The following is a 27,560-nucleotide window of genomic DNA, read 5'->3' on the forward strand; positions in this document are numbered from 1 at the left end:
GTGCATTTGCTTTTAAAACAGCATAAAAGTGCCTTTTGCCTGCACTGCGTATTTCAGTTTAAGGAGAAAGAATTTATGATGCCACTTTCTGCGATGTCTGTGTGCATTTAAATGACTTAACTGTAGCCACTGCTCCATCACTGTGACTACGTTACACACACAAACTTGCAGAGGAGCATGAAGAAGGTGGGTGGAATGAAAGGTGGAGAGGTTAGAAATCTAACCCCTAGTTGAAGTTGCTCTCTGTATACTAAATCTGTGCAGCAGCCCCAGATTAAAGGTTGTTTTATTATATACATGTTTTATTAGGATTACTTCTGAGAATGATAAGCTCTGGTAGACAGTGCTGATGCCTTTTCTGTGAGGCATAGGCTGACAAATTTCTCATTCTGTGTGCTTGACTGGAAGATGGGGAGCAGAATAGGTCCCCCACATTCAGGAGGAAACAGCAACCTACTTCTCTACCAAGACTGTTACACATCTAAGGGTCCAGATGGGATCCACTCAGGGGAACGGAGGGAGCTGATGGAAATGCTTTCCAAGCCGTTTTCTGTCATTTATTAGCAGTCCACGTCAACCAGGAAGGTCCCAGACTACAGACCTACCAGTGTGATGCCTATCTACAAAAGTTGTCAGAAGGAAGATCTGGGAGACTGTCATCCTGACCTCAATATCAGGGAAGGCTGTGGAGCAGATAATCTGGGGAGTGGTCACGCTGCGTATGCAGGACAACCGGGGATCAGGCGGTTCATGAAAGGCAGGATCCTGCCTGACCAATCTGATCTCCTTCTATATAGGTGACCTGCCTAGAGTATGAGGGAAAGACTATGGATGTGGTCTGCCTCGATGTCGGTAACGCCTTTGACACCATCACCCACAGCATTTTCTTGGAGAAAGTGGCAGCTCACAGCTGAGAGGGGTGTGCTCTTCGTTGGGTGAAAAAATTGGCTGGGTGGCCAGGTTTAGAGACTGGTTGTGGATGGGATTAAAATCCACCTGAAGCTGAATCCACATACTTTATGAGGAGCAGCAGCTGTGGGAACTGAGATTGTTTATTCTGGAGGAGGCTTAAGGGAGACCTTATGGCTTTGTATAGCTACCTGAAAGGAGTTTGTAGCAAGGTGAGAGTTGGTCTTTTTGTACAGGTCACTAGCAATAGGATGAGAGCTAATGGCATCTAGTTGTGCCTGAGGAGGTTCATGTTGGATTTGAGGAAAAATTTGTCATCTGAAAGAGTGGTCAAGCATTGGCTGCCCAGGGAAGTAGAGCAGTCACCACCCCGGAGGTTTTCAAGTAATATGTAGATATAGCACTTAGGGACATGGTTTGGTGGGCATAGTCGATAGGTTGGTAGTTGGGCTTAATCTTAGAAATCTTTTCCAATCTTAGTGATTGTTTGATTCTTATGAGGAAGGGCTGAGAGAGCTGGGACAATTCAGCCTAGAGGAAAGAAGGATTGAGAGGATCTGAAAAAAGGGAACAAAGAGGATAGAGCCAGGCTCTTTTCTCCTATCCCTGAGTATCACTGAAAGAGACAATGGGCAGAATCTGAAACATGGGAGATTCAACATCAGAGAACTTTATTTATTTATTTATTTATTTGTAGATGTCTGAGCCCTGGCACAGGTTGCTAAGAGAGGATGTAGAGTCTCCATCCTTGGAGATATTCAGATGTCATCTGTACATGGTCTATGGACATGGTCCTCTGCAGCTTGCTCTAGGCTTGATCAGGGTGGTTGGACCAGATGGCCTCCAAAGGTCCCTTCCAATCTCATTCATTCTGTGATTCTGTGAATATTATTAAAACATTAAAATTAAGGCAAACACTTGTGCTTTATGCGAAAGAGACAATATCTTCAGAGGAAAGGAAATACAGTTTTGGATAGTTTGCATAAACATAACATCTGTGTTGGTCTGCAGGATATCTGTGGGCATTACTTCAGTTTGTATTCATCAAGGTGTTGATGTTTCTGTCTGTTTTTGGTTTATGAGCTTGCATCCCAGTGTTTGTGCCTGTCCCTTTTGCCATACAAAGACACCACAAGACTTGGCCTAGGTGTTGGGAGCCAGACCTGTGTCCTATAACAGCAGGGATGGAGCAAATACTTGACTGAGAGCAAGCTGAGGTGTGCTGCTTGCCAGCCAGCTGCAAACCATAAACTTGCATCTTAAATACTCCAGTGCTTGTTTGGAGGCAGAACTTGCCTGGTGACACACACCATTTTGGGAGAAGTGTCTCATTTATCTGTATTAAGGTTATCTCTAAAAAAGAGTTAATACTATGTAAAGCAAAAATTTGCTTCATCTTTGTATGGGGCTGCTGAATCACAGCCTGAACCTCTGATTGATCACCTGAGGCAAGCATTGAGTCAGCCATGGGAGCACAGGTGAAGGCAATTCACCTGTGCTGCAGGAAGGGATGGAGCCTGGCTGCACCTCTCCTAGAGCCATTTAAGAGCTGACTGCCAGTGGGGAAGGATCTCTCTGGAGATCCACTCTGCTGGAGTTTCCTATGCAACCCAGGATAGGGTGAGTGTCCTTTTCTGCTCTAGTATAATAAATACATAAGCCAAGCTCTCGAGTATCCTATATCATATGTATATTCATATCTTTCTTAGGGATTTTTTTATATAGGATGATTAAATTGGCCTAGGCAAAGGTGTAGCTTAAATTTCATATTAGTTTTGTAGTAATCTCAGTAATGTTCCAATTGTAGAGTAAGAAAGTGACATATATAGGTGAAGAAATGGTTCACTTTTATTTGCTATAACTACATCTGCTTATCTCTACTCTAATTATTGGCTGTTTGAAGCCATACTACGTGCAACTTTGCTGCCGTGCTTGCTGTCTCCTATTGTCAATTTAAAGTAGAGGTTCCATGCATGAGGGATGCATGTAACCCTAGAAGGAGCGCTTGTATTGTAAGGCATAGGGATACATTTTGCTGGCTTAGCTTGTGACTTGAACATAGAAAGGCATCTGAACACCTTTAATAAATGTGCATATATGTATATGTCTTATATTTGTGTATGTATGTGCACTTTACTTCATAACTTGCCCAGGATTCTCCTGATTGTGACCAGCAATGGGTATTTAAGGAAAGCATAGTGCCCAAGGTGGGTAGAATAATGCTCCATAGTATGGCTGACAGTTCTTCACACTCAACTTGCTAGAAGTACAGTACACTTCTTGACAGCTGAGAGGTGGCTGTAGCAAGGCATAGGAGAAAAACAGCATAGTATTTTTCTGCTACTATCTTTTATACAAGATACTAGAATGTTACTTACCTGCTTTCAACATGAACTATGAATGAATGCCCTCGAGACGTTTTTTGGTAGCTCAATCAGTGAAGATTTGCAATATTCTGTTTGAATAACTCATGCGTTGCAGATTTTCTTAACTCCTGTACACAGAGGGAATAACTTCTGTGATAATTCCTTTTGAATTGGCTATATTCCTAAAAGGTGGGCTTCCTAAAAAAGTTTAATATTTTTAATAAAAATCCCACCAGAGAATGTTTCTGTTTTATTTTATTTCATTTATTTATAATATTTCATTATAACTAACTCTCTGAAGATCTGGAAATTGGCTTCCCTAAAAATTAGCATCCTGATTTTACTCTTTGTCTCTCTGATATTCCTCAGGAGTGCAAATTCCATCATTACGTTATGTTGGTCTTAAATTGTTAAGAGACTGTTGGATTCTTTACGGGCTGATGATATGAGGGAGTGGCAAGTAATGTCTTTATTTGAGAGTGGCCAGAAGATGGTGCACAGAATTGCTGGATATCAACTAAACTTTTTTTATATGTAGAGGAAGGAGAAAGGAGATGAAAAATGTACTGCCTCATAAAGAAGCTCTTTTCTGAGAAGGAGAATATTTTGTGTCTTGTTCTCATGAACAGCTGTTATAAGAAAATAATTGGTTTAGTTCCTGCGTGTTTTTCTACAGAATAATGACAAATAGAAGGATCTTTATAGCTTTATTTCCAATTAATTAGAGAAGAATTTTTAAAGCGTAGTTATAATCAGATTATAATCTTCAGTATTAACTGCTGTTTGCTGTTTAATGAGAATTGCATTCCTGTTTAATACTTTAGTAGGTATGTTCCCAGCACCAGATTTAAAGCTAGTAATTCATAGAATCGTAGAATGGCTTGGGACCTCCAGGATCATCAAGTTCCAACTCCCCTGCCACAGACAGGGCCACCAACCTCCATATCTTAGGTCACACAGAAACACATCCAAGCAAGTTTTGAATGTCTCCAGAGAAGTAGACCCCACAACCTCTCTGGGCAGCCTGGTCCAATGTCCCGTCACCCTCACTGTAAAGAAATTTTTTCACATATTTATGTGGAAGCTCTTGCATTCCAGCTTTCACCCTTTGTCCTATCATTAGCTGTCAATGAGAAAAGCCTGGCTCCGTCCTCTTGACGCTCGCTCATTTATCAATTTATAAACATTAATGAAGTCACCGCTCAGTCTTCTCCCAACTAAAGAGACCCAGCTCCCTCAGCCTCTCCTCGTAAGGGAGATGCTCCATGCCCTTAATCAACTTTGTGGCTCTGTGCTGGATTCTTTCAAGTAGTTTCCTGTCCTTCTTGAACTGAGGGGCCCCAAAGCAAACAAAATACTCCAGATGTGGTCTCGCTAGGGCAGAGTAGAGGGGGAGGAAACCTTCCTCAACCTACTAACCACACCCCTTCTATTACATCCCAGTGTGCCACTGGCCTTCTTGGCCACAAAGGCACAGTGCTGGCTCGTGGTCATCTGCTGTCCACAGGACCCCCAGGTCTCTTTCCCCTACGTTGCTCTTTTACATGTCAACTCCCAACCTATACTTGTACTTGGGGTTGGTCTTGAGGCAAACTCCTCCTTTATCCTGGCTTCCTCTGGAACCTCAGCGGTATGGGGCTCCTCAGGACAGCCTCCAGCAGTATAGACAAAGAAGGCATTCAATAACTCTGATTTCTTTGTATCTTCTGTTGCCAGGGCATCTACCTCATTCATCAGTGGGCCTATATTGCCTCTAGTGTTTTATCTGCAGTGTATTTGAAGAAGCGCTTTTTGTTGTTCTTGACTCCTCTCACAAGGTTTAATTCTAAGGAGGCCTTAGCTGTCCTAGCTGCCTCCATACATCTCTGCCAACAGTCTTATATTCCTCCCAAGTGGCCAGCCCCTTCTTCCATGATCTGTAAACTCTCCTCTTCCACTTGAGCTTGCCCAGCAGTTCCCTGTTTAACAATGCAGGCCTCCTTTTCTTGACTTCCTACCTGTTGGAGTGCTCTGATCTTGAGCTTGGAAGAAGCAGTCCTTGAATGCTAACCAACTATCTTGGGCCCCTTTACCTTCAAGTACTCTGTACCGTGGGATTTCCCCTAGCAATTGTTTGAAAAGGCCAAGGTTGGCCCTACTCAAACCCAGGGCTGTGATTCTGTTCGGTACTCTGTTCTGGCCACATGAGATCCTGAACTTCACCACCTCATGGTGTTTGCAAACAAGGCTGTCCTCAACCTTCTCCGCTTCTACTAGAATAAGATCCAGCAGCACTCCTCTCCTAGTTGGATCATCCACCATTTGTATCAGGAAGTTATGATCAACGCACTGCAGGAACCTCCTGGACTGTGACTGGCTGGCTGAGTAGGCCTTCCTGCAAATATTCAGCAAAAATCCCCCACGATAACCAGATACGAGGCTGCTATCAGCTGCCTGAAGAAGGCCTCATCAACTTCCTCGTCCTGATCTGGTGGCCTTTAATAGACACCTACAACAGTATCACCCATGCCAGTCTGCCCCTTAATTCTTACTCACAAACTCTCAACTACTCCTCATCCACTCCTGGACAGTATCATACATTGTAGTTTCTCTCTCATGTAAAAAGCACCTTCAGCACCTTGCCTTAATGGCCTGTCTTTCCTGAGAAGGACTTAGCCATCCATAACCACATTCCAGTGACATGAACTGTCCCACCATGTCTCTGTAATTGCCACCAGATAATAATCTCCTGGCTGAACATGGATTTCTAACTCCTCCTGCTGCTTGCATTGGTCTACAGACATTTCGGGGTGAGCTGAGCATGCCGATTTCACCATAGGGTGGTGGGAGGCTTCCTGGTCTTCATCAATACTAGAGCTCTGCCCCACTAGTGCAAGCCCAGTTACAGCCCCATCCCCCTTCAAATCTAGTTTAAAGCTCTCCAGATGAGCCCTGCTAATTCCTGTCCCAGAAACCTTTTGCCCCTGAGAAATAAACCTTTCCCATGTGTTACTGTTAGGCCTGGTGTCTTATGAAATCAGCCATTTTCAAAGATCCAAAGCCCTGCCTGTAGCACCAGTCTCGTAGCCAAGCATTTATGGACTGGATCCTTCTATTCTGTCCCATAACCTCACTGAAAATGGAAGGAGGGAAGAGAAATTAACTTGCGCTCCAGAGTCTTTCACCAACCATCCCAGGGCCTTGTAGCCTTTGGATGAAGCAAAACAGATGAAGCCTATGTCAAAGGCCTTAAATGTTTATAAGTCATAGATCTAGGAAAGAGAAAGTAAAGATAATTTTGTGTTTTATATTGGCTTAATTTTCTTGTCAGAAGCAGCAGCAGTAAGACTGTGCGAAGTGGCTAAGCCAGGAACTGTGCATTATTTGGCATGCTGTACCCTTGCTGATGTGCTGAAGTCCCCAAGGTCAGAGCCAGGCAGACAGAACAGGGGACTGGTGATGGATTTCAACAACAAGCCTGGACAAGGTTGATGGTGAACCAAGTCCAGAATCTGGATGCAGGATTTAGAAGGAAGGAAAAACAAACAGGGCTAAAGAAGTGGCAGAGGCAAGGCTATCAGGTCTGAGGGGTCCATCCACGAACTGAAACCCAGCTTACCTTGTGATTTCCACCAGAGCAGGGAAGTCTGCCATAGCCAGAGCTGATATGTCACTCCTAGGTCCATGTGAGTGAGTGGCTATAGTTGGGGAGGCTGTTCAGAGCCATAGAAGATTACTAATTCCCTCAGAGTCCTTTAGTACTCTTGCAGAAAAAGTAATCTTTAACAGAATTGAAAAGTTTCCTGTATAATTTCCACAAGTATTTAACTAAAAAATATAAGCATAAAGCTTTACAAACAATCCTCCTTGTAGTGAGGGGCCCAAAACTGAACAAAGTTTCTGAGGTGTGCTCACACCAATGCCATGTACAGAGGGACAATCCTTTCCTTAGTTCTGTTGGCCAGACAACTGATGCAAGCTTTCAGGTATGTAGACATTCACCAGAACTTCAGTTAACCTTTTTTGCCACCTTCCTGTTCTTAGATACCTTTCAACCAAGAGATCAAATACCATGAAGCTTTGGAATCTCCTCTTCACTCTCTACTGTCTGGTCAAAATCAATTCCACAAGCAGTGGGACTGCAGGAGTTTCACTTGCTTAAGAAAGCGGGGTCAGGTATTAACTCAAAAACAAACAAACAAAAAAGAACAATAGCATCCATGCAGTATTTTGAAATATTTGTTCGAAACAACAGGATGCAATTTAATGAAGAGATAATAGTAACGATGTTCAAAAACTTTGAACTTTTTCAGAAAAGAATACTTCATCTAAATACCAGTTTTCAATAACAGAAGTTACATATGAAAAGCAGGTTTAGAATACAACATTAATTTATTTGTACTGGGATGATGTAACTTTGCATCTAGGTAAACGAGGTTGCTTCATATACTGTGAATGTATATGGGAAATTATTTGAACAATAGATTTTATGTGAACTGTTTTCTTTAGACAGCAGCTGGAAGAGAAATTTTATTGAACACGAGGGCTGCTCTGAAAGTAATGCCTCCTATTACATTATATTGGCTCACAATATCAGAAGTGAATGTTGGTGGTATGGCAGAAGAGGCATAACATTGCACCAATATTCATTTACATTTTATTGTCATGCGAGAAAAGGAAGCAGAGGAGCAGTCTGACAAAGCGGTGTCTGACCATGGAAGGGCATACGAAGCAAAGGTGTGTCACTGAAATGCTCCATGTGAAAAAAATGGCATCCATTAACATTCATTGATGCTTGCTGAATGTTTATGGAGTCCAAACAATGAATTTGAGCACAAAGAGGATGTTGTGGGTGGTGCAGTGGCAACAGTGACAGTGGGTCTGCTCTGCTGGTATAGGTTTTTATGAGCATGGCATGCGGGTTCTTATGCATTGCTGGTGAAATGCATAAGTAGTGACTATGTTGAAAAATAGCATTTCACAGCTGAGAATGTGCTTTATCAAATGGTGTTATTTTGCTCTTTGTATCTGTTATAATTTCCATAAATAAGAAATAAATGGGAGGCATTCTTTTAGAGCAACCTAGAGGTTTAGTGAAGGGTAATTAACCTTTTTCCCTACTCCTCCCCCTTTCCCTTCCTTATCCAGTTTTCTAGAGTAATAAAATTCTTCAATTCTAGTGAGATACGTTTTCAAACCTATTTTATCCAGCAGGTGTCACTCATTTATAAATAATCCTACTGAGATTTTTCAGTGTCAGCCCTTAGATAAGACAGAGCCTTCTGAAACAGTTGCTTGTCTCATTAGATGTCTTCTTATGTAAAAGAATGCACAAATTACTAAACTATATGTTACTGTAATAAGAAAGAAATTTCAAAATAAGAAGATCTTATTCAGTCTGGAAAGGCAATTTTTAGTCTGGAACTGGCATCTGGTCTAACTTCGCTGCAATGAACAGGGACATCCACAGCTAGATCAGATTGCTCAGAGCCTGGTCTAGCCTGACCTTGAATGCTTCCTGGGATGGGGCTTCCACCACATCTCTGGGCAACCTGTTCCAGTGCCTCATCACCCTCACTGCAAAAGACTTTTTCTTTATATCCAACCTAAATCTGCCCTCTTTTAATTTGAAACCATTTTCCCTTGTTCTATCACAACAGACTCCGATAAACAGTCTGTCCCCTTCTTTGTTGTAGCTTCCCTTTAGACACTGCCTTCAGGTCACCTTGGAGCATTCTCTTCTCCAAGCTGAACAGCCCTAGCTCTTTCACTCTCTCCTCGTAGGAGAGGTGCTATGTCCCTTGGATCATCTTTGTGGCCCTCCTCTGGAAGCACTCCAACAAACAGGTCCATGTCTCTCCTGCACTGAGGACTCTACATCTGGACACAGTACTCTAGGTGAGGCCTTATCAGCACAGAGTAGAGCAGCAGGATCACCTCCCGCGGCCTGCTGGTTGTGCTTCTTTTGATGCTGCCCAGGATACGGTTGGCTTTCTGGGCAGTGAGGACATATTGTTGGCTCACATCCAGCTTCCCATCCACCAGTACCCCCAGGTCCTTTTCAGCAGGGCTGCACTCAATCCTTTCATCCCCCAGCTTGTATTGGTGGTAGAGGTTGCCTTGACCCATGTGCAAGACCTTGCACTTGGATTTGTTGAACCTCATGAAGTTCTCCTTGCCCACTGCTCACTTCCAATTTGATATATTTGAATACTTCAGGGAGATATATATGTATATGTGTATTTGAATCACATTGTTACATACTGGAAGAATCTCACGCTATATTCTTCATGATAATTTTTTTTCAGCTCTTGCTCTTTTAAAATTTGAGTATGTAAGAGAAAAAACTTTTGCAAAGTCTCCTCAAGAGAGAATGAATGCGGAGTTACTGTAAGCCTTTACAAATTCAGACTCTAGGTACAAAGTGAAAAAAAAGCCACAAGAAGGAACTTCTCTTGGATTATTCTGGCTCTTAAATTTTTATACACAAACACAACCAAAATTCTATTATTTGCTCTGTTTGAAGAGCCTGTCTTCTCACTTTCACATCAGTGCAAGTTTTGACTATCATAGAATCATAGAAACCTTAGAGTCAGAAGGAACCTCTCAGTGCCATCTAGACCAATTCCTCTGGAATGGTCAGGGACACCACAGCTAGATCAGGTTGCCCAGGGCCTTATCCAATCTTGCCTTGAAAGTCTCCAGGGACAGGGCATCATCCACATCACTAGGTAATCTGTTGCAGTGCCTCACCACCCTCACTGTAAAAGATATTTTCCTTAAATCTAACCTAAATCTACCCTGACTGAGCTTGAAGCCATTTCTTGTTTTTCTATCACACAAACCCTGCTAACGAGTCTGTCCCCTTCTTTCCTGGATCTCCCCTTTTGATACCAAAAGGCCACTATCAGGTCACCTCAGAGCCTTCTCTTCTCCAGGCTGAACAGCCCCAGCTCTCAGCCTGTCCTCATTGGAGAGGTGTTTATCCCAGATGAATCATCTGGGACAATTTTGAAGACCTTATGTTAGCAGATACAGAAATTTAGATTTTTTTTTTTAATAGTTGGTTCTACTGTGTTAAGATATTTCAAATTGGCTATTAAGATGCAATTGTTTGTCCCACACATCATCTGAGCCATGGTCTTGATTTAGAGTGACTAGCAAGAAGTGGAAAGATCTCCTCATATTTTTAGGTTGCCTTCCTGAACCATGGTCTAAATGTTAAAAGTAGTGTCGTTCAGTTTTAAGGGGCCCACAGAGTTCACTGAGTCCAACTGACTGATCGCTTCAGGGCTAACCAAAAGTAATCCTCTTGTACACTGACAGGCATGGGGCATCAATCACTTCACTAGAAAGCCTGTTCCACTTCTTGACCACACTTACAACACAGATATAGCTTTTATTATCTAGTCTGAACCTTTCCTGGCACAGCTTTGTGACACTCCTGTGAGTTTTGTCATCTGTTAGCAGGGAGAAGAGAGCAGCAACTTCCTCTCCATTTTCCAGTTCCTGGAAGTTGTAGAGGACAGTGAGTCATGCTGCTTTTTTCTTTTTCTTTCCTTTGTTTTGTGCTCTGCCATTCATTCATGCCTTTAGTCAGCTCTAAAGGCTTCAGAGTTGCTTTGTGACTTCAAGTTCTTGATAAAACACTAGTTCTTCAGAAATTTTTGTATCTCCTGATAAGTGATAGTGTATAGTGTACAGTTGCTCAGGAAGATGTATGTGTTGGGAATTGGGACTGCCAGAGAAATATCACTTACTTACTCAGGATGAATAGAGACTCTTGAACATAGACTGTAGACTTCATACCCCTGTGCAACGAAGGCATGGAGGGTTTGTTAATAGGATCAGATTTCATAACTGAAAATCTGCAGTTTCTTATGCACATATCAAGCAGCGCTGCTAAGAGCAATACAGATTTATGTTCAAGTGCCTCGATCATATGTCCATGTAACACATTCATGTTTTATTTTTGAGGAATCGTACAGTATCTTTATAAAGAAAAGTACATGTTGTACCAACACTGTCTTTGCGACCTTGTAATTAATAATTCAAATTCTGCTCAAAGGCAGACATAAGGAAAGAGAGAAGAAAAGGCTCCCCCGTCATCTTGTTCTTTATTCTCTCATCAAATCCTTAAGAAGGTATGTTAGTTAGAGCATCTTTCTTAGAGTTTTCCCGACATTACACTGTTTTTATCTTCTTGTATTAAATTTCCATAGCTGCCAAGCTAGTTGACCCAGGAGAATGTCTGCTCTACTCCCTGGGCAGATCACACAGCCATCTCTGCCAGGCAGGAAGTGGTGAATACACATAAGGATTAGGCTAGGACCACTAGTAAACATTAGTAGCATATTTGTTAATCAGCAGGAAATTACCAGTATGATGTATAGCTGGAATGAAGTATAACCTCTCCGGGTTTTGAGCTCTAAGAGGTTATGAAAGCACACCAAGTAATATGAAAAGGACATTGATTCGATGCCATCATTTCTAACAGAGAACTGCCTAGTTATAGCCAAAAAGAGTCCATGGACAGCAAATCCCAGGAATGTAGCCTGAAGCCTCAAACTATGGAGAGGGACCAACCATAATACTCCCCTCCTTAACTTGAGTCCATTCACTAGGACACAGAAACCATTTACAGATGCTAAATTTTACTCTGTGGCTACGTTGCAAAAGCCAAAAATAAATTGATATGTTGTTTAAACTCCACAAATGTAATTCACATTTGTTTAGAGCTGTATTTTTTAGGCCTACCAGTGACTGCAAGATAAGATATTTTGGGAAATAGATTAATTACCTTTGCAAGCTTTTGTGTAACGTGACTATTGACACGCAAATTTTGGATAGTATAGTACATTTTGGTGTATACTGGCTATACTAATGTTCTATAAGAAACAAAGTGTTAAATTTTTATTAAAGAAAAAACAGTTGTAAAGTGTCTCCTTTACTGTGAGTACAGGATGTCCACTATTATAGCTTGCTACATAATACGTTTATTTTTTTTTTGCCCAAATGACCGTGGCAGGAAAATATTTGGTGAAATCAGTAGTACCTTGTTAGAGGAGGAATAAGCCATCCAGGAAGGAACTAAAAGACAAATGTTTTGTATGTATTAGAATATATTGTGGTTATGTATGTAGGTCACTCTGAAAATAATGTCTCCTCTTTATTTCCATGGATGCCATACCAGAATGTCTCCTATTCTTCAAAATAGTCACCATCATTAGCTATGCATTCTGCATGACCATTCAGAATCGGGCTTGTCTTTCACATTACTGTCAGCACTGCATACGCCCTTCCATGCTCAGACACCATTTCATCAGACTGCCCCTTTGCTGCTCTTTCTCACATGACAACAACACGTAAAGGAATATTGTTGGGAAGGTTCAAGCTCTACTGCCATACCACCAACATTCACCTCTGACACTGTGGGCCAACATAATAAAATAGGAGGCATTACTTTCAAAGTAATGGTGAATATTTTATGTGATCTTTAAACATTTTCTTAATTATTTTTCTATCATAGGAAATTATTTTCACACGTAATGTAACTTAAATATTTATTTGTTCTAATAAGGAGTTGGAAAGAGTCAGGAAATATAGAAGGGATGAAAACTACTGCAATCTGCAGTTTGTGATTTTAGCGTTGAGCAGAATGCGGCATATGTGGTACTGACTGAAGGAAAAAGGATTTGTGAACATTTCTTACGTATTTCATAAAGTTCATTCTTAAATTTTTTTAAATTTGAAAAAAATAAATTGCAGGTTCTTTTTTATTTTGAAACTCCTCTTCATTTTTGTCACGGAGTTATTTCTAGATCTGTCTGTGTCTGTAAGAGGGGGACTGCAGGCCCACTGCCCAAAAAGGGAGAGGTTGAGGGGGGAAGGTGCCAGCAGGTTATGGCACGGTTCCATGACTAAGGGGGCAGGTGGACCCACAGACTTCTTACATTTCCCTCACCTCAAACTTTTACTTCACCTGGAGATCACAGGTAGTAAACTACACTGCAGTTTGCTCTTTTGCCTTTAGATTTTAATTTCTTTTATGAATTAAAATTGTGCCGCTGAGAAATTATTATCAAAATCTGAGGTATTCTTTTTAGAAACTATCCAAAACCATCACAATTTAGACAATGCTGTTCTGTCTCCTGCAAAACGTCCCTGATGTGCAATAAAAGTAGTCAGGTTTGCTGAGTTTTCACCAATCTGCTTTAGCAACAACGCCACCAACAAAATCAGATAAGATTAACTTGCATGGACTTGGTAAGAGGTGAAGTCTTGTTTTGGTGAATCCATTAATTCTCTCACTTCTGTTAATAACCCGCTTTGAAGATTATTAGCAAGATTTCATGTCAGTAGGTGGGAAATCTACTAGATCTTTTCTAATCTCTGGATACTATTTGGCAGGCTCACCACGGTGAATAGTTCTTTTGACATCTTATTTCAACTGACGTTGCAGAGTTCATGTGCTGATGGAAAGGAAGATCACTGATTATTATTAGGACAAAAAAGGCAACAGCTCTATAGGCAGAAAATATTAGACAACACAAAGTGCAACGAGAAGATTTCTGCCTCCACTTGTGTTCTGGATCTGTGAGCAGGATTATGTGATAAAATTGTTTTACTTCTCTAGAAAGTGTTAAGTTTTCATGGCTAACTAGCTTGCTTCTTGGTGCAGTGAGTTATTGTTCTGTCCCAAATGAAAAACGCTCTGGACTGAGTTAGGAATGTGTGGGTGAGTGCCAAGGAAAACATTTCTCTGGCATAAAAACCTGCCTCCACTGAGCATCTGTAGAGGGTATGAATTGAACATTGTGGAATTTGATCCACTGCTATGCGACTGATAGATATGTGAAATTTTTAGCTGTATGTTCTCAATATTTGAGCACTCTTGTAGCAAAAACAAAACAAAAAAACCCCAACCATATGAAGCACATTGGCTTAACCCTTTTCAAGGAGGATTTGCTTATTTTCTTTTCCTGCTTTGGCTTGTGGAAAATGGGGAGAAGTAAAACACTTACAGATTGATGCAAGTTCCAGTTATGTTAGTGGCACTGGTGGCAGAGGGGCAAACAGGGAAAGAATGAGGAAGAGAGACCTACCCAATCTAGCATTGCAAAGTGTTAGGAAAATTTCTGCCCCAAAAAGCTTGCTTAATCATCTTTATCCCCAAAAGAGAGAGAGGAGAGCCTTCAGCTTTCTTTTTTTTAATAAAGGAGAGTCCACTGGGACATACTCCTGCATAGTCTCTCAAAATACTGGGGGACACAATCCCTCTTCTATCCCTATACCTCGATGCTAGTGAACCCTCCTCCCTTTTCCCCTTTGGTTGAGGTACTTGGGGTTCACATTCATCTCGACTGGACTATCAGCCATCCCACTGGTAGGTACACCCTTTTTTTTCCTTTGTGTATACATACTTTGTAATCAGAGTTTGTTGTTTTGCCCAACTAGAAGTGTCTTTATATCCTGTAAAGCCTACCAATCTTTGCTCTGCCCAGCAAACAAGATTTACACACAGGTGTTAAGCTAGCATCTCCAGCCACATATCTGCACAATAAGCTTGTTTGACCAGATTCTTGTGACTGAAACTCTTCTTTTCAACTTCACCTTGTTTTGCAGAGACCCTCTATCCTATCCTTCTTTTGTTCTTCCGAAAGGTTATTTTGCAAGGACACTTTGTCCTTGTTTTTCCTTCAATAGTATATTTAGTTCAGGAAAAGAGCCTGGCTAGCATTTATTTCTCTCTACTTGATTTTTTCTGATTCAGATGCTCAGTGCTGAACACAAAACACACAAAAAAAATAGAATGCAGCAAAATTCTGGAGGCTTACTAGTTACAGACATAATACTTCTACCTGTTCTCTTCTTCATCAAGATCTCTCATGTATCCATGCTGTGGGAAAGGGAAAAGGGTAGACAGATGGCCCTAAAAACTAAACAGCATCAATGATCTCAGGAGAAACAAACTAATTTACTAAATAAGATATTAGGATGCAAGATAGCACACTCTAATATAATTGAAGCTAATAAATCAAATAAAATGAGAGTGTCCAAAAACTGAAGGCCTTATGCTAAGTGAGCTGGGGTGATAGCAACAGAGACAAACTAGACAATCGAAAGGGAAGGTCAAGTGATCTACGATCAAATCTTTCTCTCTGAGCAGAAATGCTAACAGAACAGCAAATGTAGTTTTTCTTCTTTTCTGGGACAGGTACCCAGAACTGGAACATTAACTCTTTACCTTCCAGTGCACTACATGATGTTATGATGTGGAATACTGGTAACATTATATACGTTAACTGTATTATATATTTAATGAGGGCTGCTCCAAAAGTAATGTCTACTATCTATTATGTTTGTTCACGACATCAGAGGCAGATGGTTATGGTATGGCAGTAAAGGTTGAGCCTTCCCTACATTCCATTTTGCTGCTATGTGACAGATGGCAGCAGAGAGGCAGTCTAACAAAATGGCATTTGACATGAAAGCGCATTAGAAGCAAAAGTGTGCTACTGAATTCCTTCAAATGGAAAAAGTAGCACCCACTGACACTTATTGATGCTTGCTGAACATTAGTGGATACCAAACAGTGGATGTGAGCACAGTGTGGCAGTGGGTGGTGTGTTTCAGCAGTAGGAGTGTGACGTGCAGGCTCTTGTTCATTGCTGACAAAAATGCATAGGTAATGGTGGTGACTATGACAAAAATTGATGTTTTGTATCTGAGAATTTGCTCTCTTAAATAGTGTTATTGTGCTCTTTGTATAATAGGAAATAAATAGGAGGTTTTTGTTTTGGTGCAACCTATGCATATGCAGCCCAAGACAATTCCTCTTCACTCAGCATGGCTCAGGCAAGAGAAAAGGTTGGATGCCCATACTTTAATCAAAGGCTTTATGAAACAATTAGCTAAAGATAAGTTTCAAAAGTTCAATCTGGATGAGCTGTCACAAATTTTATATACTTACTCAAAATTTATCTTAGATGTCCAAATTTGTGCTGAAAAGAGAATAAACAAAGTCAAAATTTATGAGACCTCTTGCATCTTCTTTTGGTGGAAATATAGTCAGAAGAGCTTTTCTCAGAATCGAGAAGATTAACTGATGTTCTAAATTGTAAAGTAATAGTAAGCAAGAGATATTCAATCACGTTCTCCTCTTAGACTTTTTGTGTTTTCCAGGATCCTATACTGTTGTCAGCGTGGCTACTCTTCCTTTACTCATAAATACCCATGTTGTTTTCTGAAGATAAAATCTCTCACTGAAAGGAGAAAATATTAGTGTTCTGTAAAACATAGTCTGTTTCTTACAGCTAATTGGCATCTAGCGCCCACTATACTACATTCGCATCACTTTTTCAAAAGATGTATTTCCTTTCTGTCTTTAACATACAAACAAACAAACAAGGAAATGAGTTTTGAAAAATATAAATACATTTTCTGCAGCTGAGAGCAGCTGGAAGCTTGGCTATTCTGGAAGGGCAACTGAAGAGCTTACGAGGAAGTATAGGTAAACAGGAGAATTTACACAGAAGTTTTCCCAGAATTATCTGAAATTTGTCTCCTATGATGTGTTCCAGTTTTCATGTAATCAGTATTATTCCTTGGCAGAGTAGTTATAGCATGTGGTGAAAGGATGAGCTTGATAGTGGAGAGGCTTACATTCTCAGCAGAATGGAGGTGGTAGGTATTTTCTGGAGTAGATTTCTTAAATAAAATCTACTCTGTAAATAACAGTCTGGATGCTTCTTAAGAACCATCCGTGGTATTCATGCAGTTCTCTTGGAGGGTCAGAACCTTATTGGCTTGGCTTGAAGAAAATCTGTCAAAATAGCTAATGCAGCATATATCTTCTCAGTACTCTTTGAGTGTTACTTACAGTCTTGTCTGGGTAGTCATATACCAAATTCTCTGCATGTCTACCCAGTAACAAGAGTAGAAATTTCCTCATACTTTTATATGTAGAAGTATGTTGAGAGGATACATTATTTATGAATCAAGGACTAGAGAAGAACAGTAGGAATGGGATATTAATGAAGTGAAAAATTAAACAGTGCAAGCTATCGGTTGAGGAAACATGTTTCTTAATGAAGTTTAACTGATGTGGCCTCTTTTCTTTTTATTAAAAGTTAGATTTGAAATCTTAGTTTACCTCATTTTCTGAAACACATTTTGGCCTTGAACAGTGTGCTATTTAGCTGCAAGGACAACATTTGGCCTAAAGAGGGAATTAGATTGTACTCTAAACCTTCCCAGGGAGAAAATCGATGGAGACATTTTTCCTATATGTACCACTTATTCCTATAAATTGTTAGCTTTTTAGGAAAGAGCTTACCGTTCTGTGGGTATGAAAGAGAAATGGGTTAAGAGTCTTTGTTGTCCTGTGATAATTCAGTGTAACAGGAAAAAGAATGAGATGTGAAATACTACGCTCCTGTCTGCTTGAATTTCCTTTAACTAGCATGTTTTCTGTTAAGTAATGAAGTATTGTAGGGTGTACTATGTGATATATACTCAGAGAAGTACAGAGGTGTATGGTGCCTAAAGAACCTGAATATGCATAGCTCCTTCAGACTGACTGGGTCCTGAGGGAACTGGTGGATGAAGTTGCTTTGCCACTAATCATCACACTGGAGAAGTTGTGACAGTCCAATGCCTGGAGAAGAGGAAAAAGAATGCACATTTTTTAAAAATGAAAAAAGAAAAAAGTGAGCGCCTCACTTCTTGGCAAGGTACTCAGCTTTTTGGTGAGGTTTTAGACTCTGGAGTGGACGCATTCCATGCAGAAGCAGGGAATTGCCTCAGCTGGTTGAGGGATAGCCCTGTCGGTGAGCAGCTGCCAGGTGCCATTGTACTCCACGTGGCGGTGGTGTTCTGATGATGCAGGAGTGGAGACAGGAGCAGAGGTGGAATCAAACCCTGTGTGTATAAAACCTGCTACTGGGGAGCAGGAGGCTCTGGAATTTGGGGGAGAAAAGTGAGGATGTGGTGGGAGGTCCACCCTCGAGGTTGTCTAGCGTGAGGTGATCGACTCCACGGTTCAAGACTGCCTCCACCAGGAAGGACAGAAAGGTTACTGTCACAGGTGTCTCCTTTCTGAGAGGAACAGAGGGCCCTATATGTCAGCCCAACCCTACCTGCAGGGAAGTGTGCTGCCTTCCTCGGGCCCAGGTGAGGGATATTTCTAGGAAACTTCCCAGTCTGATTTGCCCCTCTGATTATTATCCTTAAGTGATAGTTCAGGCTGGCAGCGATGAAGTCACTGAGAAAAGTCTGAGGATTATCGAAAAGGACTTCAGGCTAGATAGGATAGAGTGGAAGTATAGGTCACACTTTCCTCTATTCCTTCAGTGGCAGGGAAGGATACTGAGAGGAGCAGGAAAACCCATTTCATAAATATGTGGCTGACAGGCTGGTGCAAATGCAAGAATTTTGTTTTCTTTTGACCATGAGGTAGCTTACTCAGCATCTGGCCTGAGGGCTGCTGAGAGGTCTTGCTTGTCTCGAAGGGGGAAAAAGATCTTAGCCTGGGAGCTGGCAGGGCTTGTTGAGTGGGCTTTAAATTAGATACGAAGGGCATAAAACCAGGCCCACTAGAGTTGAGCCTCAGGGAATGACGATGGTATGGGGGTTGAGGCAAGGGGCTCAGCTGATGTGCATCTACACCAATGTGTGCAGCATGGGCAACAACCAGGAGGAGCTGAAAGGCATTGTGCAGCAGGAAAACAGTGACTTAGTTGCCATTATGGAAACATGGTGGGATTGCTCTCACAACCAGAGTGCTGCAATGGATGGCTATAAACTCTTCAGAAGGGAAAGACAAGGAAGGAGGGGTGGTGGTCTGGCTCTTTGTGTTAGAGAGAGCTTTGATGTTGTTGAGCCCTGGGCTGGGAATTTTAAGGTTGAATCTCTATAGGGAAGGATGAGGGGGAGAGCCAACAAGGCAGACTTCTTGGTGGGACTCTCTTACAGACCACCTAATCAGGATGAAGAGACAGATAAGGCGTTCTGTGAACAGCTGGCAGAAGTTGCATGATTGCCAGTCCTTGTTCATGTGGGGGACTTCAACTTCTGTGATACATGTCAGAAATACAATACAGTGTGGAACAAACAGCCTAGGAGGTTTCTAGAGTGTATGGAAGACAACTTCCTGATGCAGCTGATAAGAGATCCTACTGGGGAGGTGCCCCGCTAGACCTGCTGATCACAGAGAAGGACTGGTGGGAGATGTGAAGGTCAGGAGCTGTCTAGTAGGTAAGCACCTGAGTGACTGAAGGATCAATCCATCCTTCCTCTGTGTCTCTGTGGTGCTTCTGGCCATGCTTCCAGGAGTGCGTAAGCACTTAGAGCCTTCAAGATTTGCTCGTACCCCAGCCCACCCCTGTGGTATGGCCACTGTTGATGGCTTTCAATCTGCTGAACATAACTGAAGGCTCTGGCTAATGAAAATCAGCTATTCTGTGATCATGTTGAAAAACTTGAAAGACAGGTTGAGATATTGCTGGGGAAAAAAACTAATCCAATCGTTCCCCTGTGGAAGATCTGGAACATCTCTCTAGAAATTACTGGAGACTCTGTACAAGGAAACCTGCATAAAATAGACTCTGTAAATGAAGGCACTAAAAGGTTGGATCTTGAGGTTCCACTTTGGAAGAGATCTGACTGGTTGTAGCTCAAAAAACACAAACTGCAAGACAGACTGGTGGGGGTGCCCCTCGCAGATCACGTGTTGATCAAGTGTCAATCTGCTTGGGAATAGGATCTGGATAGGCTGGGTAGCTGGGCTGAGCCCAACGGGATGAAGTTCAACAAGACCAGGTGCTGGGTCCTGCACTTTAGCTGCAATAACTGCAGGCAACACTACAGGCTTGGGGCAGAGTGGCTGGAAGACTGTGTAGAAAAAATGGACGTGGGGGTATTAGTCGAGGCTCAGCTGAACGTGAGCCAGCAGTGTGCCCAGGTGACAAAGAAGGCCAATGGCATCCTGGCTTGTACCAGAAATAGCACTGCCAGCAGGAGCAGAAAAGTGACCATCCCTCTGTACTCAGTCCTGATGTTTAGTTTAGGGCTCCTCACTACAAGAAAGACATTGAGGCCCTGGAACATGTTCAGAGACGGGCAAGGAATCTGGTGAGGGCTCTGGAGCACAATCCTTATGGTGGCTTGCATGAAAGTTTGGCTGTTTACTGAGTCTAACCTGCCATATACATGATATATACACCATGACAGAAAAATGACATCTGTTTCCTTACTCAGTGTTCCTCAGAAGAAGGTGACTTAGGTAAGGAAGAATCTTCTAACATAGTAAGTTAGCCATTTTCAAAAGCAATACTGAGGGAGTACAGTTATGACTGTTGCTGGCATGCAGGTTAAATTTGTAAGAGTTATTGTTGACATGCCCTAAAAGTACGAAATGAAATGAAGAAGCAGTAGAAGATTTTTTAAAGTGGATATATTTTACTCTAACTTATCCTATGTGGGAAAGAAAAATGAAATGAAAATGGGATTGGAAAGAAAGCAGAATTATATACAACTGCAGTGTTGGAGACATTGGATTTTATTGGCTTAAGAAATGGCTCATGAACATGAAAGTAGAATTATAGAAGAAAATTGTACACTGGGGAGAATCCATTGAAATTTTTAAAAGTGATATATGGCTTTTGATCGTATGTTACATAAGAAACATAATATAATTTGGCAATATTTGGAAACTATTATTTTTGTGGAACAGAATACTTGTAGAGTATTCAATCTGTCGATGTACTTCTTATTTGAGTACAGTAAGAATGTGTACAATAAATGAATATCTAAACCAGACAAAATCCAGTGATACCTATACTTCCATGCTGGGACTGAAATACTGTTTAAGAACAAAGTCTTACTTTGTTCAACATCAGCCATAAATCTGGTAGAATGACTGCTGCTAGAATGACTGCCCAAAATATCTATCAGAAAGCTACATAGAAACACTATGTTTGATGTTTGTAATTTCTTATTTTCTAATTAAAAGAAGGCAAAAGAGTAAAAGTCCATTGTACCATAGCACTGTAAATTGTTAAATATGTACTGAGAACACTATGTTATAGATTACAAGGTAAGTAACAATTTTTGAAAAGGCATCTGAGGACTAAGTGAATTCTTTCTTAAGAAAATAACATGTATTAACTGCAGTTAAGAGCTAAGCTATTTTCTTAGAGTCTATATTTTTTCCGATACCCCCTTCAGATAATTTTTCCTTCTGTCTAACCAATCTTTCCTCTAGATTTTGGACATCTCCCTGTGAGTTCACTGTAAGTTCTATGGACTCATTAGGCATCAATGACATAAAAATGAACTTCATAAGGAAAGTAAGATTACTCATCAGTCTTACAGAGGAAATTCCGGCCACGATGGTTGTAGGCACTGACAATTAGATTATTTTCTTCAGCTGTATTGTGTAGAGGGCTATGGCCAGTGTTAATACTGTAATGCTGCCATAGTTCATTGTCCTTTATCAAATTTTAGTTGGCTGTTCAGCAGCTTTAGATTTGTTCTTGACAAATCAGTGCTGCTGTGAGACTAAAATCTGGTATTTCTGTTTTTCATTTGAAGAGCAAACTACCAGTGGAGTTGTAGAACTTTTATTTAGAGCTTTATGATGAAAGGTATTGAATGAAATCCATACTTCTGCTAGCTGAAGGGTAATAAATGCTACCTGGAGATGACACTGTTTAATCATTGGTGTCTTAGAGAGTTATCAAGAAAGGGCAGTGATCAAAAAATAGCTCAGTACTGCTCTCCAGTTATTCAGCTTATTGGCAAATTATTACTCATCTTCATTTTTTTATTCAAGCTCTTCTGTCTTTCAGATAGGTGCATGATGCATGTCAGCTAATTTTCCTCCCCATTTTAGTTATCTCTTCAGCCACACGATGGCAGCAAAGTATTAAGGAGCTTCACTTACTTCCTGTCTCCATCAAATGGTGCTATAGCTAGCCATTTCAAGATTTTAGACTAATCAAAAGGAGAACCACAAATTGCAACAAACCTAAGAACAAACAATAACGCTATGAACAGTGTACTCAAGGAATAAAACCATGAGCCATAAACCATATGTTTATCTGTGAATATCTAGCTGCTATCTTGGTATGTATAAAATGCATAATTTGCTATATTTGAGGTCAACATGTCTTAGAAACGTCAGTTCAATGTAGAAAACAAATGTAATATTTCTTTCATAAACAAAGATTTAGTTGTGATTTACATAATCATCTCTCACAAACAAAAATTAAATTCAGTACAGCTATCCATGTTAATCCTGATAAAATCTAGTGTGTGTCAAATTATGATTGCCAAGTTTAAAAATTGATCAAAATTTAAGAATAGAATTAAAAAATAGAAGACCACATTTGGTGAGAGGCAAGGAGAAATATCTTGGCAGAAGATAGAGGGGAAAACATAGGAATTAATCTGAAACTGTGTGTATTTATTAATAAATTTCTCTTTTTTCTAGTTCATTCCATGAATACTCTCTGGGTTTAATCAAAAAAGCCCCAATGTCACAAATGAAATACCTACAACTGGTAGTATAATTTTAAATCTGACTGGACTCAGTACCTAATTTGTTGATACTTCTGTCATATTTATGTTAAATGAAGTGTGTAAAAATTACTTTTTCTTATGATAGGTTCACATAGAACTTACCCAACAAGGTATCCTAGTCATATTTTTCCACCAGGAGTTGTAGTTTTTTTCTGCATCCTCACATTTTTAGAAGAAATGTTAAAACATCATAGGAAGTGTGGTGTATTCTTTGAACTTCACAAAAAAGGTGTTAGAAATTTTGACTCCATCAGGACCAAGCACTGCCTAAGGTGTGAACGCTATTTTTCAACATAGTCACCACCATTATCTATGCATTTTCATCAGTGATGAACAAGAGACTGCATGCTATGCCCCACAAAATCTGCACAGCAGAGGAGACCCCTCACCATTGCCACTGCAGAAACACATCAACCATCGCCTCACTGTGCTCACATCCACTGTTTGGTCTCCATAAAAGTTCAGTAAACATTGGTGAATATCAGTGGGTACAATTTATTTTTTTTTTCCCATATGGAGGAGTTCAGTTACAGATTTTGCTTCATGTACACTTCCATACGCCATTTTGTCAAACTGATACTCTGCTGTTATTGGTCACACAGCAACAAAATGTAATGGAATATTGGTGGAAAGGTTCAGCCTTGACTGCTATGCCACTACCATCTGCTTCTGACATTGAGGGCTGACAAAATAAAATAGGAGGCATTACTTCTAAAGCAGCTCTCATTAAAAATATAACATAGTAAATATATATAAGCAACAAAACTTATTTTAATCCTGCAATTGTTAATGAGTTCTCAAGGATCCTCTCAGAGATTTTTCATGAAATTTTGTTCATCCTTAGAAACAGTTGTTCACAAATGTATGCACTGCCAAAAAGCAATGACATGAATAAGGCATGATTGTGAAGCAAGAGATATTTTTCTCTGGTAAGAGAGTTCTTACTGAAGTCTAGTAAAGAGACATGATCAATTTTTTCTTTGAGTTGAATATTTGACCACAACTCAATATAATCCATTTGAAAATTTCCAAATTATTTATCATTTATGTCAATTGAAAATAGAATTGTAAATATTTTAAAAAAAAGTTATTTTCAGCAATCTTGAAAGCTATTCTCAATTTCCTTTATCAGAATGGAAAGCATGACTGTAAACCTTGCTGTTCATAGGACTATGTTTAGCCAGTGTATCAAAATGCATAAAATTATTTGTACTGCTTAATAGGTGACACAGATTTGGGTTGGTTTGGCCCAGTTCCATGACTAAATAGAGTGGAGGGACCCCCAGGACTATGGCCTGGGAGAGGGGGAAAAAGGGAAAAGGTAGGGAGATGGGTCTAAAAACAAAACAGCAGCAACAAGCTAAGAGAGAAAAACGGATCTACTATATATGATAGTGGAATGCGAGATAATATAATACAGTATAATTGGAATTGAAGCTAATAAATCAAATGAAATGAGAGAGAGTGTCTGGAACCAAAGGCCTTACTCTAATGCTAAAGGCAAGACAGACAGGGAGCACACACCACAGCAGTGAGCAGTAACAGCAGAGACAGTCTTGCAACTTGTGAGCGCTTTTATCTTTCCCTCACCTAACTCCAACCCTCCTGCAGTGGGCAGGATTGCCACCCACTATATCAGGTAGCCCGGGACCACATCCAACCTGGTCTTGAACACCTCCGAAGGTGAGGCATCCACAACTTCTTTGGTAAACTTGTTCCAATGCCTCACTGCCTTCTGATTAAAGAATTTCCTATACCTAATCTAAATTTTCCCTCTTTCAGTTTAAAACTTTTTCCCATTGTCCTATCGCTATCTGCCAATGTAAAAAGTTGGTCTCCATATTTTTAGTAAAATCCCTTTAACTGCTGAAAGATTGCAGTGAGATCTCTCAAAAGCCTTCTTTTTTACAGATTGAACAAGCCCAGCTTCCTCAGCCTTTCTTGGAAGAAGAAGAGGTATTCTAGCCCTCTGATCATCTTTGTGGACCTGCTTCAGCAGCTTCACATCTTGAGCCTAACAGTTCTCCATGTCTCCATAAATATAATCCAGAAAATATAGCAAAATTTGTCTAAATTCAATAGATTAAATTTTCAGAACAACTATGAGAGTTTTGAATGGAACAATAATTAGAAACACGGAAAATAAGAAAAAATTACAGCACAACTTCAGCATTTACAAACCACTATATGCATTGAGAGCAAAATTATTTTGTTTAAAATGTTTAAACATCTGTAGGCCGGAATTAGACTTCACTCTTGTGTTTTGTAATGCTATTAGCATTCAGTGCCACATACAAAGCTATCATTGAGTATGTGAGGAAATAAAATAGTAAGAAAGATACCATACTGGAAGAAGGTAACAGTCAAATTTTGGAAACTGGTTCTGACAATGTCTGGAATGAGTTTATAGTGAACCTGGAGGAAGGTTTTTGTAAATAGTCCTGTTTAATTATTTTGTAGATGACCTTGGCACTAAAAAATAAACACATTCTGATATAACAGAAATAGAGCAATAAGAACATCTTTTCAGGTCACATTTAAAAATGTATCCAAGAAGAACATAACACTTTTAGAGTCTTCTGTAATATATTTTCAGGTTCCAGAATAATTCAAGTTAGTGAAACAGGAAGAAAAATGACTAATTAGAAGCACAGAATACTAAAATCATTAGGATTGAGAAAAACATCTAAGGTCATCTAGCCCAGCTATCCACCTACCACCAATGACGCTCACTAACCCATATTCCTTAGTACCACATGTATCATTTTCTTCAACATCCAGGAATGGTTATCCACCACTTCCCTGGGAAGCCTGTTCCAGTACCTTACCACTCTTTCTGGGAAATTTTTCTAATATCCAACCTGAACCTCCCCTGGCACAGCTTAAAGCCAGTCCATCCCATCCTACCGCTAGTTACCTGGAAAAAGAGGCAGACCTCCACTGCAACATCCCTTCAGGTAGCTATAGCAACTGATAAGGTCTCACCTGGGCCCCTTCTTCTGGGCACTAAGCAATCCCACTTTCCCGAGCTGCTCCTCATAATACTTGTATTCCTGACCCTTCACCAGCTTTGTTGCCCTGCTCTGGGCGTGTTCCAGAGTCTCAATGCGTTTCTTGTCACGAGGGCCCGAAACTGAAAACAGATAGATACCAGAAGTTGCCACAGAGATTTACTATCAATCACAGGGTCTCAGTTAGGCTCATTAGCTCTGAGGCTTGTTTGCAATTCTCTTTTGTTTGCGCATGCTCTCTTAAATATGTGGCTGTGTTTATCTGCAATAACAATACTGTTATTCGATGTAAACATTAAGAGATTCACTTCATATGGCACTTCAATTTTTCCATGTACATTTGATAAGCTTTTTTTGCGTGTGTTTCAAACAAGGAGTGTTTTTTCATTATGTGCTGGTTTGGAGTTTTGGTATAATATGCTACTGCTAATATAATTTCACCACATCATTTTCAAAATTTCCAGTAATACTGAATCTAATCCAGGACTGCTTCATGAATTTGCCATCCCACTTTAAGCGTGCAGAATTAACAAGCTGTTCTAACAATGCCACATTTTCATTACGTACTAAAACAAAATATATATCAGTTATTTCTCTTTCTGCTTATTTTATTAGTCACAGCTATTTAGTCTGTTTTTACTTTCCCCTCACTCTTCCGTCTATCTCCTCCTTCCAGCCTAATTTTTACCACATTTCTGGGAATTGAGAGGACTCAGTTACTCTAGTGACATAGGACTTGGGAAAAAAAAAAGAAACTAGAGCCTATTTGCATGATGACTAATATCCAGTCTTTGTTTTAAGTTGTGGGAGCTAAAATATTCTTTATACTTCCACTTGTATAGAAAGGAAGAACACTTCAATAGACGCTTACAGGAAATGTATCCTGCGTATCTTGACCTGCTGAGAATGACGAACAGATATAGGGACACACTTTGTTTGGATTGGAGCATACTGTGGGATTACAGAATTGTGAATCATCCTCATCACACATGCAGTGTGAAATGTGACTGTGAAATGTCTCACGGTCAAGGCAGGAGATTCCAGGATAGGAACTGCACTGATAAACACCAACAAGAATCAAAGCTTTGTAAAGAGTAAGCTGATAGGGCATACAAGTTCTGTGATGCATTTCCTTTTTTTTCTCTCCATTAGAGAGCAAGAGAAGGGAAACTTGCATAACTACTGTTTTCACTAAACAATCACTAATTGTTTTCAATGGTTAGTTATACTTTAACTTGTTGTGAAATTAAGACTGACAAACAAATTCTGACAATGTCAGGATATGAGGTATCTGGTACAGATATAGCTGGGCTTTTGGCTTTGGGTCTGTGCAATCTTGTCTGAATTTTCTGTTTTTAAAGTCGGCTACAGTAAACTAGAACAAAATACACAAACATTTAGATTTAATCAAATGAATTGGGCTTCAGAACTTTTCTGAAGAAAGGATAAACATATGAGACACAAAACAAGCAGGAGAAATAAGAAAAGTGACAATGAAATTGAGATGAATTAATATTAGTAATTGGTAGATTTTCAAAATTATTTGTCTACCAGATCATTTGCAAAGTAAATTGAATGAGCACTTGTTCACTTTTCATTTCTCAAGCAGTGAAATAGTAGACTCAACACTCATTCTAAGTTTGATTAAATTTCATGTAAGGGAATTCCTCTGAGAATGCCCTTTGTACTGCTACACACCTGCTGAGCTAGA

At 40.2% G+C, this 27,560-nt stretch overlaps 1 long non-coding RNA gene across 1 annotated transcript; it reads right to left on the minus strand.

Moving 5' to 3' along the window:
- Positions 1 to 610: 610 nt before the first annotated feature.
- On the minus strand, positions 611 to 27,326 carry LOC116216411. Its single transcript, XR_004159088.1, has 3 exons — positions 25,824 to 27,326; positions 3,288 to 3,403; positions 611 to 1,788 (listed from the first exon to the last, which is right to left on the minus strand). It is a non-coding gene; the product is annotated as an uncharacterized LOC116216411 (long non-coding RNA).
- Positions 27,327 to 27,560: the final 234 nt, after the last annotated feature.

Source organism: Meleagris gallopavo, chromosome 3 (genome assembly GCF_000146605.3).
Source record: "Meleagris gallopavo isolate NT-WF06-2002-E0010 breed Aviagen turkey brand Nicholas breeding stock chromosome 3, Turkey_5.1, whole genome shotgun sequence".
Lineage (NCBI taxonomy): Eukaryota > Metazoa > Chordata > Aves > Galliformes > Phasianidae > Meleagris > Meleagris gallopavo.